General features: G+C 42.4%; 1 pseudogene; it reads left to right on the top strand.

The window, feature by feature from the left end:
* Positions 1-11,443: 11,443 nt before the first annotated feature.
* On the top strand, positions 11,444-12,437 carry LOC139376899 (piggyBac transposable element-derived protein 4-like; annotated as a pseudogene).
* Positions 12,438-13,705: the final 1,268 nt, after the last annotated feature.

The following is a 13,705-nucleotide window of genomic DNA, read 5'->3' as shown; positions in this document are numbered from 1 at the left end:
GCTTGGATTGTAGGATGGCCGGGGTGTTGAGCATGTCCCGGTTTAGGTCACCTAGTAGCACGAGCTCAGAAGACAGATGGGGGGCAATCAATTCACATATGGTATCGAGGGCACAGCTGGGGGCAGAGGGAGGTCTATAGCAAGCAGCAACAGTGAGAGACTTGTTTCTGGAAAGGTACATTTTTAGAAGTAGAAGCTCGAATTGTTTGGGTACAGACTTGGATAGGAATACAGAACTCTGCAGGTTCTTTGCAGTAGATTGCAACACCGCCCCCTTTGGCAGTTCTATTTTGGCGGAAAATGTTATAGTTAGGGGGTGGAGATTAAGGTTTTTGGTGGTTTTCCTAAGCCAGGATTCAGACACGACTAAGACATCCGGGTTGGCAGAGTGTGCTTAAGCAGTGAGTAAAACAAACTTAGGGAGTAGGCTTCTAATGTTAACATGCATGAAACCAAGGCTTTTACGGTTACAGAAGTCAACAAATGAGAGCACCTGGGGAGTGGAGCTAGGCACTGCAGGACCTGGATTAACCTCTACATCACCAGAGGAACAGAGGAGAAGTAGGATAAGGGTACGGCTAAATGCTACAAGAACTGGCCGTCTAGCACGTTCGGAACAGAGAGTAAAAGGAGCAGGTTTCTGGGCACGATAGCATAGATTCAAGGCATAGTGTACAGACAAAGGTAAGGTAGGATGTGAGTACATTGGAGGTAAACCTAGGCATTGAGTAATGATGAGAGAGATATAGTCTTTAGAAACGTTTAAACCAGGTGATGTCATTGCATATGTAGGAGGTGGAACAACATGGTTGGTTAAGGCATATTGAGCAGGGCTAGAGGCTCTACAGTGAAATAAGACAGTAATCACTAACCAGGACAGTAATGGACGAGGCATATTGATATTAGAGAGAGGAATGCATAGCCAAGTGAACATATGGGTCCAGTGAGTGGTTGGGCTGACTGGGAACATGGCGATTCAGACAGTAAGCAGGCCGATGCTACCACACTAACAGTTAGTAGGCCGGGGATAAACAAGCTAGCAGTTAGCAGACCGGGGCTGGCAAGCTAGCAGTTAGCAGGGGCTAGCAGTTAGCAGACCGGGGCAGGTAAGCTAGCAGTTAGTAGACCGGGGCTAGCAAGTTAACCTTTGGGGGACGTTGCAACGGGGGTAAGTCTGTTTTTGCCTCTTCGTGCCGTGACGTCGCTAGACCAGTCGTGCATTAGTGGGGTTAGGTAGCTAGCAGGCCTAGCAGGTTAGCAGAATGGGCCTTCAACGGGCGTCGCGCCTGAGGGGCCCGTTGGAATCCTTGGGCAGATTATGTTGGTAGTCCAGTCATAGAGGATCGCCGGAGTTCCGTGCCCCGTACCGGTAGTAGAAGGGGTCCAGATATTGTAGCCCAGGAGTGGGCTTCGGTGGTAGCACAGGAGCCCTGGTCGGGCTAGCTTCAGGCTAATAGGTGCTTGCTCCAGGATGGAAACGCTAGCCAGGAGTGGTCACCCGGGATTGCGGTTAGCTAGTTGCGAAGATCCCGATGAAAATGTTCAGAGTTTGTGGTAGGAATCCGGGGATATGCAGAGAAATAGGTTCGTTATGCTCTGGTTTGAGTCACGTTGTTCGAACTGGCGAGAGCTTTCCGAGCTAGGTTAGCTGATGACCGTTAGCAATGGTTTGCTAACTGATAGCTGGTAGGTAGTTAGCTGGCTAGCTTCAGTTGAGGGATTCCAGTACCGAAGTAAATATAAATACTTTAGAAAAAACAGATCCACGCCACATTGGGTGAGGCGGGTTGCAAGAGAGTATTTAGAAGTTGAGGTTTAGGAAAATATTTTTAAAAGATTTGCGGAGAAAATTATGTAAAAAGATGGCAAGTGACACGACAGGACAAAAGACAAAGACGTCTGACTGCTACGCCATCTTGGAAGACAATGATGAGGTGCAGGTGTGTATAATGAAGGTTGCCAGTTGTGCGTAATGATGGGTTGCCAGGACCGGTGGTTAGTAGACCGTCGATGTCAATCGCCAGATCAGAGGCAGTAGGGATGACCAGGGACGTTCTCTTGTTAAGTGCGTGACTTGAACCATTTTCCTACTTTTGGGTGCGAGGGAAAATGTATGGAGTAAAAAGTACATTCATTTCTTTAGGAATGTAGTGAAGTAAAGGTAGTCAAAAATATGAATAGTAAATAGTATTACTAGTAAATAGTATAAATAGTAAAGTAAAAGTACAAATACCCCAAAAAACGCTTGGATTTTTTTTTTTACATAAAAAATGTTTTAATCGCTTTGTTGCTATTTTCACAAGTATGTGGTAAAATTTAAAAACTCATAGTACAAAAGTCAAAACATCAAAAAGGCTGTTAAAAAAAAAAACTTTAAGCACATTTTCAATTGACTAAATACAACACACAAAACCACACAGTAACTTTTTCACCAAACCTAATCAGTTTCATCTGGAAATACCTTTCGTATAAAGTAATTGCCATTCACAATGCTATGCTCACAATACTTTTCATATGATTCTCTTCTCATTTGTTTAAATACATTTGACAGTCACTTAATCCAACTGCGCTTAATGGTTAATCACTTAACCGTTTGGTAAACCTATAGATTTTAAACTGGTTTGTCTGCTATATATGGATTTAGAGAACTACAGAAATAAAATGTGTGTTTGTAAAGTATAACCATCTAAATTACATGTATGATACATGATAACCATACATAATGACGACTGGTTATTGCTAATTGATTTCACATAGTCAAATCAAATCAAAGTTTATTTGTCACGTGCGCCGAATACAACAAGTGCAGACCTTACAGTGAAATGCTGAATACATCAAGTGTAGACCTTCCAGTGAAATGCTGAATACAACAAATGTAGACCTTACAGTGAAATGCTGAATACAACAAGTGTAGACCTTACAGTGAAATGCTTACTTACAGGCTCTAACCAATAGTGCAAAAAACGGTGTTAGGTGAACAATAAGTAAGTAAAAAAAATAAAACAGTAAAAAAACAGGCTATATACAGAAGCCATTCTATAAAAGTAGTGAGGCTACATACAGACACCGGTTAGTCAGGCTGATTGAAGTAGTATGTACATGTAGATATGATTAAAGTGACTATGCATATATGATGAACAGAGAGTAGCAGTAGCGTAAAAGAGGAGGGACACAATGCAGATAGCCCGGTTAGCCAATGTGCGGGAGCACTGGTTGGTCGGCCCAATTGAGGTAGCATGTACATGAATGTATAGTTAAAGTGACTATGCATATATGATAAACAGAGAGTAGCAGCAGCGTAAAAAGAGGGTTTGAGGGGGTCACACAATGCAAGTAGTCAGAGTAGCCATTTGATTACCTGTTCAGTAGTCTTATGGCTTGGGGGTAAAAACTGTTGAGAAGCCTTTTTGTCCTAGACTTGGCACTCCGGTACCGCTTGCCATGCGATAGCAGAGAGAACAGTCTATAACTGGGGTGGTAACCACAGTTGGTCACCATATAAAAGGGTGTGTGAACACTTGCAATTTCTTTCAACATGGAGCAGGATAGACAGCAAAAGAGAGGAAGAAATCAAAGTGCTCGTAGACAAGGAGCCCGTCAGAGGTGGGCATGGGCCCTATCAAAGAGGTGGACATGGTCCCTGTGAAAGTGGTGGACATCATAGGGAGGGAGGCAGACGGCAGGGAACTGTTGTCTAACGAAGTCCAGGCCATCATCATTGACCATGTGGAAAACAGAGACCTTACCATGGCAGAGCCTGTCAGGTTAGTTCACCCCAATCTGAAAAGATCAACTGTCAATTCGATCATGAGACCATTTTGCCAAGAAAACCGATGTCTGCAGGATATGCACTATGCTTTACCATTACATTTATAGTAAATTACATATTGTAATGCATGTAAATTCACAAAACATTTTACAGTATGATCTATTTACAGTAAACTCTGTTCTACCCACAGAATTGACAGAAGACCCCATGGTGGCCGTGTGCTGACCGACCAGCAGGAGTGGACAGTGGTGAAAATGGTATGGGCCAGCTGTGACATACGGCTGTCCGAAATAAAGAAGGCCACTGAGAAGAACGATGACACCTTTGCCAACATGGCATCCATCAGCCTACCAACAATCGCTTGACTTTTGAAGAGGCACCAGGTATCTATGAAACGCATTTACCTGGTGCCTTTTGAGAGAAACAACTGGGTAAAACAACTGCTGGCTGAGTATGTTCAGGTACTACATTATGTACTGTATTACTGTTACTATTTGATGCACATGCTACTTCACAATATCATATTGGAATTATATTTAAAAAAGAACTAACCAAAATATATTTTTAGAGGGTGATGGTGCTTGATGCTGCTGTGAACCATCACAAGTATATCTTTGTTGATGAAGCAGGATTCAACCTGGCCAAACCTCATCGGCCAACAGGTGACCGTCCAAGTGCCTGGACAACGTGGGTGAAACCTCATTGGCCAACGGGTGACCGTCCAAGTGCCTGGACAACGTGGGGGAAACATCTCCACGTGCGCAGCGATCTCTAAAGATGGTGTGGTAGGACGTAGGCCATTACTTGGATCATACAACACTGAAAACCTCATTGTGTTTCTCAATTAAATTGAGCAGACCTGCTAAGGTGAAGGGGTCACCTAGGTCATTGAGTGGGACAATGTCAGATTCTACCGTGCAGAGGTGGTTCAGGCATGGTTTCGGGCCCATCCCCGATTCGTGACCCTGTTGGTCAATTTCTTCAACAAATGATCAGGTCTATATAATTATCAAACATACATTAGTAATGGAAAGGAAACACAGACTCTTTGTTTAAGTATTAAAATGATCCTTTAGTAATACAATTGTAGGCAGAAGTTGGTACAGAGTACAGTATATGATAGCTCTCCCCAGGTTCTGCAAAATGTCTAAGACATCCTGTAACTCATATAGCCTCTCCCAGTCCTCCTTGCGTGAGTTTCCCTGGCAACAACATTTTAATAAATCTAACGTCCCCTTGACAGCAGCAACAATCTTATCAGTATTTTTTTCAGCATGGAGGTAGAAGTTGTACGATCACCATCTCCATGAGCGTGCCACCTCCACCCTCCTTCTGGCCATGGATGAGGCATTCGATGACATCAATGCAGACCAATGTCAAGCATGGATTTGCAATGCCAAAAGCTTTTCCCACGGTGCATGAATATTGAGAACATTCACTGTGATGTGGATGAGTATTTATGGCTAAACATTTTATTTTCATTCATTTAATTTGTTATATTTAATCTTACATTCGATTACAGACAGTAAACCTAAGTTACAATTATATCTGAAAAATAACATGATTTTTTGCATGAATGATTGTAGTCTTCTGTTGTCTTCAATGATCACACCTTTGGTTAGATATTATGGAAATTGTAGATTTTCTGTCAATTTTGTTGGGTAATAATGTAAGTGTATTGTCACGATCGTCGTAATAACATTCAGACCAAAGCGCAGCGTGAAATCGGTTCAACATATTTATTATAAGTGAACCGCACAACAAAACAATAAAGAATAAACTAAACGTGACGTTCTGGAGTGCTCACAGGCAACAACACAAAAACAGATTCCACAAATCACAGTAGGGAAATGGCTGCCTAAATATGATCCCCAATCAGAGACAACGATAAACAGCTGCCTCTGATTGGGAACCATACCAGGCCCACATAGAAATACACACACTAGATCACCCACCCTAGTCACACCCCGACCTAACCAAAATAGAGAATAAAAAGGCTCTCTATGGTCAGGGCGTGACATGTATTGCCTACTGTGAGAACACAAACTCACTTCTGTCATTTTTAGCACACTTTTATCCAGAGCGACTTACAGTAGTGAGTTCATAATTTTTGGTACTAATCCCTGTGGGAATTGAACTCACAACCCTGGCTTTTTAAGCACCATGCTCTACCAACTGAGTCAGATAATGCTGTGACCAGTGTTAAGTCAGGTTATCTGAAAATTATACTATCTGAAATCCCATTGACATTACACACAAATTATTTCTGCAATTTATTTTTGAGAGGAAACAAGAGAAAGAGATTGCTGTGGGTATAATGCAGTTATAACATTATTTCCCTTTTTTTTGTTTAATAATTCATAAAAAGTTTAGCATCCAGCTGTAAGAGTTTGGATATAACATTTTGTCAAAAATCATTCATATCTGTAGATGGTTTGCAGGGCCGGCTCCAGCCTAAGATATCACTAACATGGCATAAGTCATGACAAAATGTGTAGAATTGCAGAAAATTGGCTTTAAAACTGCAAAAATTTCACTTTGCCCAATGACAAAATGCGTAGACTTGCATAGAAATTTGTTTGGAAATTGAAAAATATTCTCTCCGCCCAAGGCATTGTGTAGAACTGCAGAAAACTTGCTTTAAAACTGCTAGATTTTCTCATGGCAAAATGTGTAGAATTGCAGGAAATGAACTTCAAACGTACACAAAAAAAATTGTCCCACTTGGTGGAGGGCCCCCCAACCCTATTTCACCTAGGGCCCCCAAAAGGCTAGAGTAGGCCCTGATGCTTTGACTCTCTAAATCACCATTATAATTAAATCCCCATCAGGCATTTTGGGAAATGTTAACACTAATGTCTAAGATTGTATCAGTAAAACTGACATAGATCTGGAAAAGATTCATGGGTGCCCTCCCTTTCTCTGTCACTCTCTCTATCTGCCTAACAGCAAAACAAATCAGTCCACCAGTTCTTCCGTAGTCCACATGTCTTCTACACTCAAATACCCCCTTGTGGCTGACATGGGAATCATCGCTCAAGAGCTGTGGATTCTTTGAGAAACAGGAGACAGAAACTGGAGTGAGGAGTTTTTCCTGACCATTTGATCTGGCCTAAACAAAGGCCAAAAGTTTTTCCAGGTCAGATCATTTTTTCTGAGCCCTACTAACCTACATTTGGACTATACGACAATACCAGTAGTAGTAGACTGTGCCAAATATGATAGCCAACTGATAAGGCTTGACAAAACTAGATATGGTTTGGTATGAATTATGTAGAAACTGCTTCTCCAATAGAAATCCCCGATCACGTTTGTAGGTGATGTCATGGCACCATTGGCTAGATAAGCCAATGGGCTGGTTTGAGTGGTAAGGCGAAAGCAACTGACTGTAGACGAAAGTTGAGGAGTGAAGTAGGTGAAGTACATTTGCGACAGCCGAAAGTCGGATACTGATGTGGTTTTCCAACAGCAAGACTCAGTGCAACATGGCAGTGTTGCCATTGTTTATTACGTTTGTACTTCATAATGTCAAAATAAACACATATTCAACCCTCACACACTCACAAACTGAAAACATACAGTGAGTGTTCAGAACATCGGTAAACCTTCCTAATATTGAGTTGCACCCTCTTTTGCCCTCAGAACAGCCTCAATCCGCCGAGACTTGGACTCTACAAAGTGTTAAAAGCTTTCCACAGGGATGCTGGCCCATGTTGACTCCAACGCTTCCCACAGTTATGTCCAGTTGGCTGGATGTCCTTTGGGTGGTGGACCATTCTTGACACACACGTAAAACGAATAGGTGTGAAAAACCCAGCAGCGTTGCAGTTCTTGACACCCTCAAACCGGTGCGCCTAACACCTACTGCCATACCCAATTCAAAGGACCTTAAATATTTTGTCTTGCCCACTCACCCTCTGAATAGCACACAAACACAATCCATGTCTCAATTGTCTCAAGGCTTAAAAATACTTATTCCTCCCCTTCATCTACACTTATTGAAGTGGATTTAACAAGTGACATCAATAAGGGATCATAGCTTTCACCTGGATTCACCTGGTCAGTCTGTGATGGAAAGAGCACGTGTTCCTTGTACACTCAAGTACACTTTTGTACACTTTTGTACACTTTTGTACACTCAAGTGTATGTGTGTACATTGTACAACCAATTGGTGAGAGACAGAGCCTTAAATATCACATTCATTTGTACATATCCACTCTACACATGAATTGTGACAAAGTTGGTTCATGTTTCAGTCACATCTTTGGTCAGGTTCGTGTGTCAAACAAAAACTCCCTAATGATTGGTCGACATTAGAGCCTCCAGCATGCAGGCAATGGCTACAGGAGGAAGTTGGTGAAGAGCAACTGGAGCAACTTGCAGTCAAAACTTCATGACCTTTGATCACAAGATTTTAGTAATGTTCAATATTTATCCCCATAATGCACACTTCGAAAGGCAGTGACCATCTTCAAAAGTGATCCACTTGAACGCGCCGAATAAATGTAATGCGCAGAAACACATAATTGGGTCTAACGGTCGTCTCATGCCGAACTGGGCAGGCCGTCAAATCAAAGGAACTTGTTCAATATAAAGTTGTTTTTGATGAAAATGTGTCAGCTTGTTACTTTCACGAGGTTGGAGCAATAACATGTTCAGCTACTTAAGACATTGTCTCAAATCTAGGTTGTGCCTTTATAGTCAGAGAAAATTAATAACTAAGGAAGAACTTTTCACTTCACGTATTGACTTCTTAAACCCCAAACCCAAGTCTGCTGAGTCTGCTTTGTTTCCACTTGCTTCAATATCCCCAAAATCAGATCCACAGCCACAGTCAAAATTGGCTACATAAATTTGCTTTTGGTCTTAATTGAATTTTAGGTTTAGGCATAAGGTTAGCAGTGTGGTTAAGGTTAAGGCTTGATTTAAAATAACATTTGAGGAGTGTCACGTTCTTTCAAAATCAAACCCAGAAGCAGACCAGGACAAGGAGAGTAGGAAGAAGGTGAGTATTTATTTACAAGTGAATGTGAATGGGTAGATATATCCAGGTGGCGTAGCGGGCAGCGGTGGTGAGTTGATGGGAGTAAATAGGTGGATCCAATGGGGTAGCGGAATCCTCCGACGACCAGACGGGAATGGGGTAAATGATCCGGGTGAATAACTGAAGACAGAACAAACGGAGGTAAGTTTAAGGCAAGCAATACGTAAAAAACAAAAAAACAAATTATATCCAACTTGAGGCTGATACTATGGCACAACATACTGTTCATGGCTAACGATCCGGCAGGGAATGGATGTCAGGTCAGAGCTTTTGAAGGGGAGAGGTGATGATCAGGACAGGTGTGCAGATTACTGATGGGATACAGGTGCGGGTGAACATCGATCTCCCAACAAGCTAATTCGCCCGGCAACCAGACAGGGTGCGTTCCAGGACACCGGAAACACACTCCAGGACAGAAACAGGCAAACACAGACTCAGGAAGCGGGATTCGTGACAAGGAGAGAAATTGTAGAAATGGGCTGTGTTTATGATTTTGTGCTTATAGAAGCTTATGGGCTCTTTGAGTGGTAAGGCTGAAGCAACCGACTAGACGAAAGTCTAGTCGGTTGACACTGAAGTGGTTTTCCAACAGCAAGGCTCAGATCAACATGGCAGTGTTTCATTGTTTATAAAAGTCTTTATTTTTAATAGAAACATGCCTCCAACCCCATATCACACACTCACAAACTGAAATCAAATGGTCACGTTCATGTCGGTCAAACAAAAACTCCCTAATGATTGGTTCACAATAGAGCTTCCCACAATGCATCCGATGGTTGCAGGATGAAGTTGGTGACGAGCAACTGCAGAAAACTTACAATTGACTGCAGTCAAAACGTCATGACCTTTGATCACATGATTTATGTCAAGTTCATTCAGTTGTCATGTAGGCGCAAGTAGGACAATTTTTGTCCCCATAATGCAACACACTTTGAAAGGCATTGGTCAGCAACTTCACAAAAGTGATCCACTCAAATGCGCCCATTGACTACCAGTCTTCTTGGCAAGCGTCCCCGGAAGTCTTGCGATGTTGGGCCTCTGGGTTTAGAAACTGCGATAATACTGTATAGTCTGTACCCACCACAACCACAGTAGCTAAATGATAGAAACCTCAGTTTCTCTACAAAGAATCATAGTGTTTGACCAAAACTAATTTCCACTCATGAATCACCCATTCTGTAATGCAGGCCTAATCCAACAACCACAGGAGCATTCTATAGGCTTGGTCAAACACAGGGAACAGTGTCATGTGTCATTAACCCAATAATAATTGGTGTGTTCGAGCGGTAAGCCTAGCGAAGCCGACTAGAAACGAAGCCGACAATAGACGAAAGTCAGCGAATGGAGTCAGACACTGTAGTGATTTTCCAACAGCAAGGCTCAGATCAGCATGGCAGTGCCAACATAGCTTTTATGTATAAATTATTTTTTAAATAAACTTTTCCCTAGACGAAATATCACACACTCAAACTGAAAACATGTGTACAATTAATTGGTTAGGGAGAGGTTTCAAATATCACTTCCTTTTGTATCCCCTGTCGCTTTAGAATCACAACAAAGTTGGTTCCTGTTTCAGCCATGTCTTTGGCCACATCCGCTTGAGTCAAACAAAAATACCATAATGATTGATGACAAATATTGTCTGTCACAATGAAGGTGATGGCTGCAAGGTGCAGTTGGTGAGAAACAACAACATAAAGCTGAACACCCTTTTGAGCCAGTCACAAATCTCTGATTAATTTCCAGTTCAGGAAGTATAATCATGTGAACAAATGAGTTGATGAAATTGGGTTCATGCCGGATATACGGGCAACTGCCAAAATAAAGGAAACACCAACATGAAGTGTCTTAATAGAATGTTGGGCCACCACGAGCCAGAACAGCTTCAATGCCCTTTAGCATTGATTCTACAAGTGTCTGGAACATTCTTCCTCCAGAAATTCCATAATTTGGTGTTTTGTTGATGGTGGTGGAAAATGCTGTTTCAGGCACCACTCCAGTATCTCCTATAAGTGTTAGAGTGGGTTTTAGTATTTGGTATTTCATTAGGATCCCTATTAGCTGTTGCGAAAGCAGCAACTACTGTTCCTGGGGTCCACACAAAACATGAAACACGACATAGTACAGAACATTAATAGACAAGAAGAGCTCAAGAACAACATGTAAAGTGTCCCATGTCCCAAATAAAAGATTCCAGAAATGTTCCATTTGCACAAAAAGCTTATTTCTCTCCAATTTTGAGCACAAACTTGTTTACATCCTTGTTTGTGAGCATTTCTCCTTTGCCAAGATAATGCATCCACCTGACAGGTGTGGCATAACAAGAAGCTGATTAAGGCTAAAAAATGACCGCCACTATGTTTAACAGCATAGAAACCCCCCTAAATGATATTTTTTCAACTTGAAATTTTATGACTTTTCCTAGAGTGACCCCAACATTAGAAAAAGGTAAACATCCTGGTGATCCTGGAGATGACAAATTTGGAGGGTTTCCGTAAATATGGAGACAACTGGAAAAGGATGGATGAGGTTGGCCTGCGTGCCTACATAGGGCTGCTAATCTTAGCGGGTGTATATAGGTCCTGAGGCGAGGCTACATGTAGTCTCTGGGATGCACACTTTCTCAAGAATGTTACGATTTGATAACTGTGAGTCAAGACCTGCAAGACTTGTGAGAGACAAACTGGCGGCCATAAGAGAGGTCTGGGAGAAGTGGATGGAGCGTCTGCCATACCTCTACAACCCTGGGCCTGATGTAACAGTCGATGAGCAACTGGTTCCATTTAGGGGTAAAACAAAAATAATTCATATCTGTAATGGAAGTGATTTTCACTGTTCATTTTTATTATGTATTGCTGTAATATCATTGATTTATGTGATTGTTTTCTGTGACACTGATTACTGATAGTAATCTCTTTTGTCAAAAGGTCGCTCGCCTTTCTGGCAGTATATGTCCAGCAAGCCAGCAAAGTATGGCATCAAGATATGGGTGGCCTGTGACGCACAATCCAGCTACGCTTGAAAGATGCAAGTCTACACAGGGAAGCCGACCAGCGGAGGTTCGGAGAAAAACCAGGGGATGCAGGTTGTGCTTGATGTGACAGATGGACTGAGGGGACACAATGTCACGTGACAATTTCTTCACCTCTTATGAACTCAGCCAGCAGCTCCTGAAAAGGAAGATCACCATGGTTGGCACAGTTAGAAAGAACAAGCCTGAGCTCCCCCCTGCACTCCTCGCTACAAGGGGAAGAGAGGCCTTCTCATCAAAGTTTGCCTTCACCCCCACCACCACTCTAGTTTCTTACCTCCCGAAAAGGAACAAGAGTGTGGTCCTCCTGAGCACACTGCACAAAACGGCTGAGATCGGTGATCGTGAGGACAGGAAGCCAGCCATCATCCTGGATTACAACCACAACAAAGGAGGCGTTCTGAACAAGGTGATTGGAATTTACAGCTGTAGGAGGATAACGGCCTGCTGGCCCCTGGTCATCTTCCATAACATAATTGATGTGTCCTCAAACAATGCCTTTGTGATATGGGACACAATCAACCCTACCTGGATGCCTGATAAGCGGAACAAGAGAAGGGTGTTCCTGAGCAGCTGGGAAAGGCACTTATAACCCCACACATTCAAAGAAGGGAGCGCCTCCCCCTCACAGCAGCCTCTGCAGTGCTTGTGAAAGCTGTTCAGGGGGCTGAATCTAGTCCTGATCCACCTGAGGCTGCAGCTGGGGCAGGTAAGAGGAGGAGATGCCAATTCTGCCCCCAAAGAAGGACTGTAACACAAATACTATGTGCTGCACATGTGAGAAATACATCTGCAAAGTCCAGGCACACAAACCTGCATACTGTCCTACATGTGCTAATTAGAGTTCATTGATTTATGTTCTTCATGTTTTTGTATCTATTATCTTATTTTATTCATATTTATTGTTGTTGTTTATACACCTTGTGGGTGGGGGCAATATTTAAACAAATGGGAGAAGACTAGTATCTTGTAGTTGAATTCCTCATTGTACAGTATGTTGCCAAAAAGTTCAAAACTTATTGTTTCCCTTCAATAAAATGCATTCAAAACAACTTTCTGCGCATTTCTGCTACTTTCCTAGGCTATACAAGTGCTAAAATGTTTGTTTACACCTATGCAGTACCTTTAGCAATAATAATAATAGTAATAAACCTATACTTTAGTAAAGAAAACAATTATGACAGGTGTGTTGTAATGAAAATGAGTGGTGTCCACTGATTAAATGCAGTCTTCCTGCATTGTGAAGAGGGAAAACACAGATATTCACAACGTTTGTGATGAATGACAGGTTGTTTCGTCATGCAAAATATATTTGGGGTTTAAAATTAAATGAAGATGCTTTATTTTAGGGGTTTAGTGAAGGCGGGTAATGTTTTACCCTCAGGACAAGGGGAGTATACAGAATGTTAAGACTACACAAGGGTTAAACAGCATGATAATTTCACAGGTGCATCTTGTCCTGGGGACAATAAAAGGCCATTCTAAAATGTGCAGTTTTGTCACACAACACAATCCCACAGATGTCTCAAGTATTGAGGGAGCGTGCAGTTGGCATGCTGACTGCAGGAATGTCCACCAGAGCTGTTGCCACAGAATTTAATGTTCATTTCATAAGCCGCCTCCAACATTGTTTTAGAGAATTTGGCAGTACGTCCAACAGGTCAGGTACAGGCCTCGGTGTAACGCTCATTCCTTCGACAATAAACGTGATTCCGACCATCACCCCTGGTGAGACAAAACCGTGACTCGTCAGTGAAGAGCACTTTTTACCAGTCCTGTCTGGTCCAGCAACGGTGGTATTGTGCCCATAGGCGACGTTGTTGCCGGTGATGTCTGATGTGGATCTGCCTTACAAGAGGC

The sequence above is a fragment of the Oncorhynchus clarkii genome, chromosome 20 (assembly GCF_045791955.1).
Source record: "Oncorhynchus clarkii lewisi isolate Uvic-CL-2024 chromosome 20, UVic_Ocla_1.0, whole genome shotgun sequence".
Classification (NCBI taxonomy): Eukaryota; Metazoa; Chordata; class Actinopteri; order Salmoniformes; family Salmonidae; genus Oncorhynchus; species Oncorhynchus clarkii.
The sequence above is the reverse complement of the archived record's forward strand: the minus strand, read 5'-3'. Positions and strand labels throughout refer to the sequence as shown.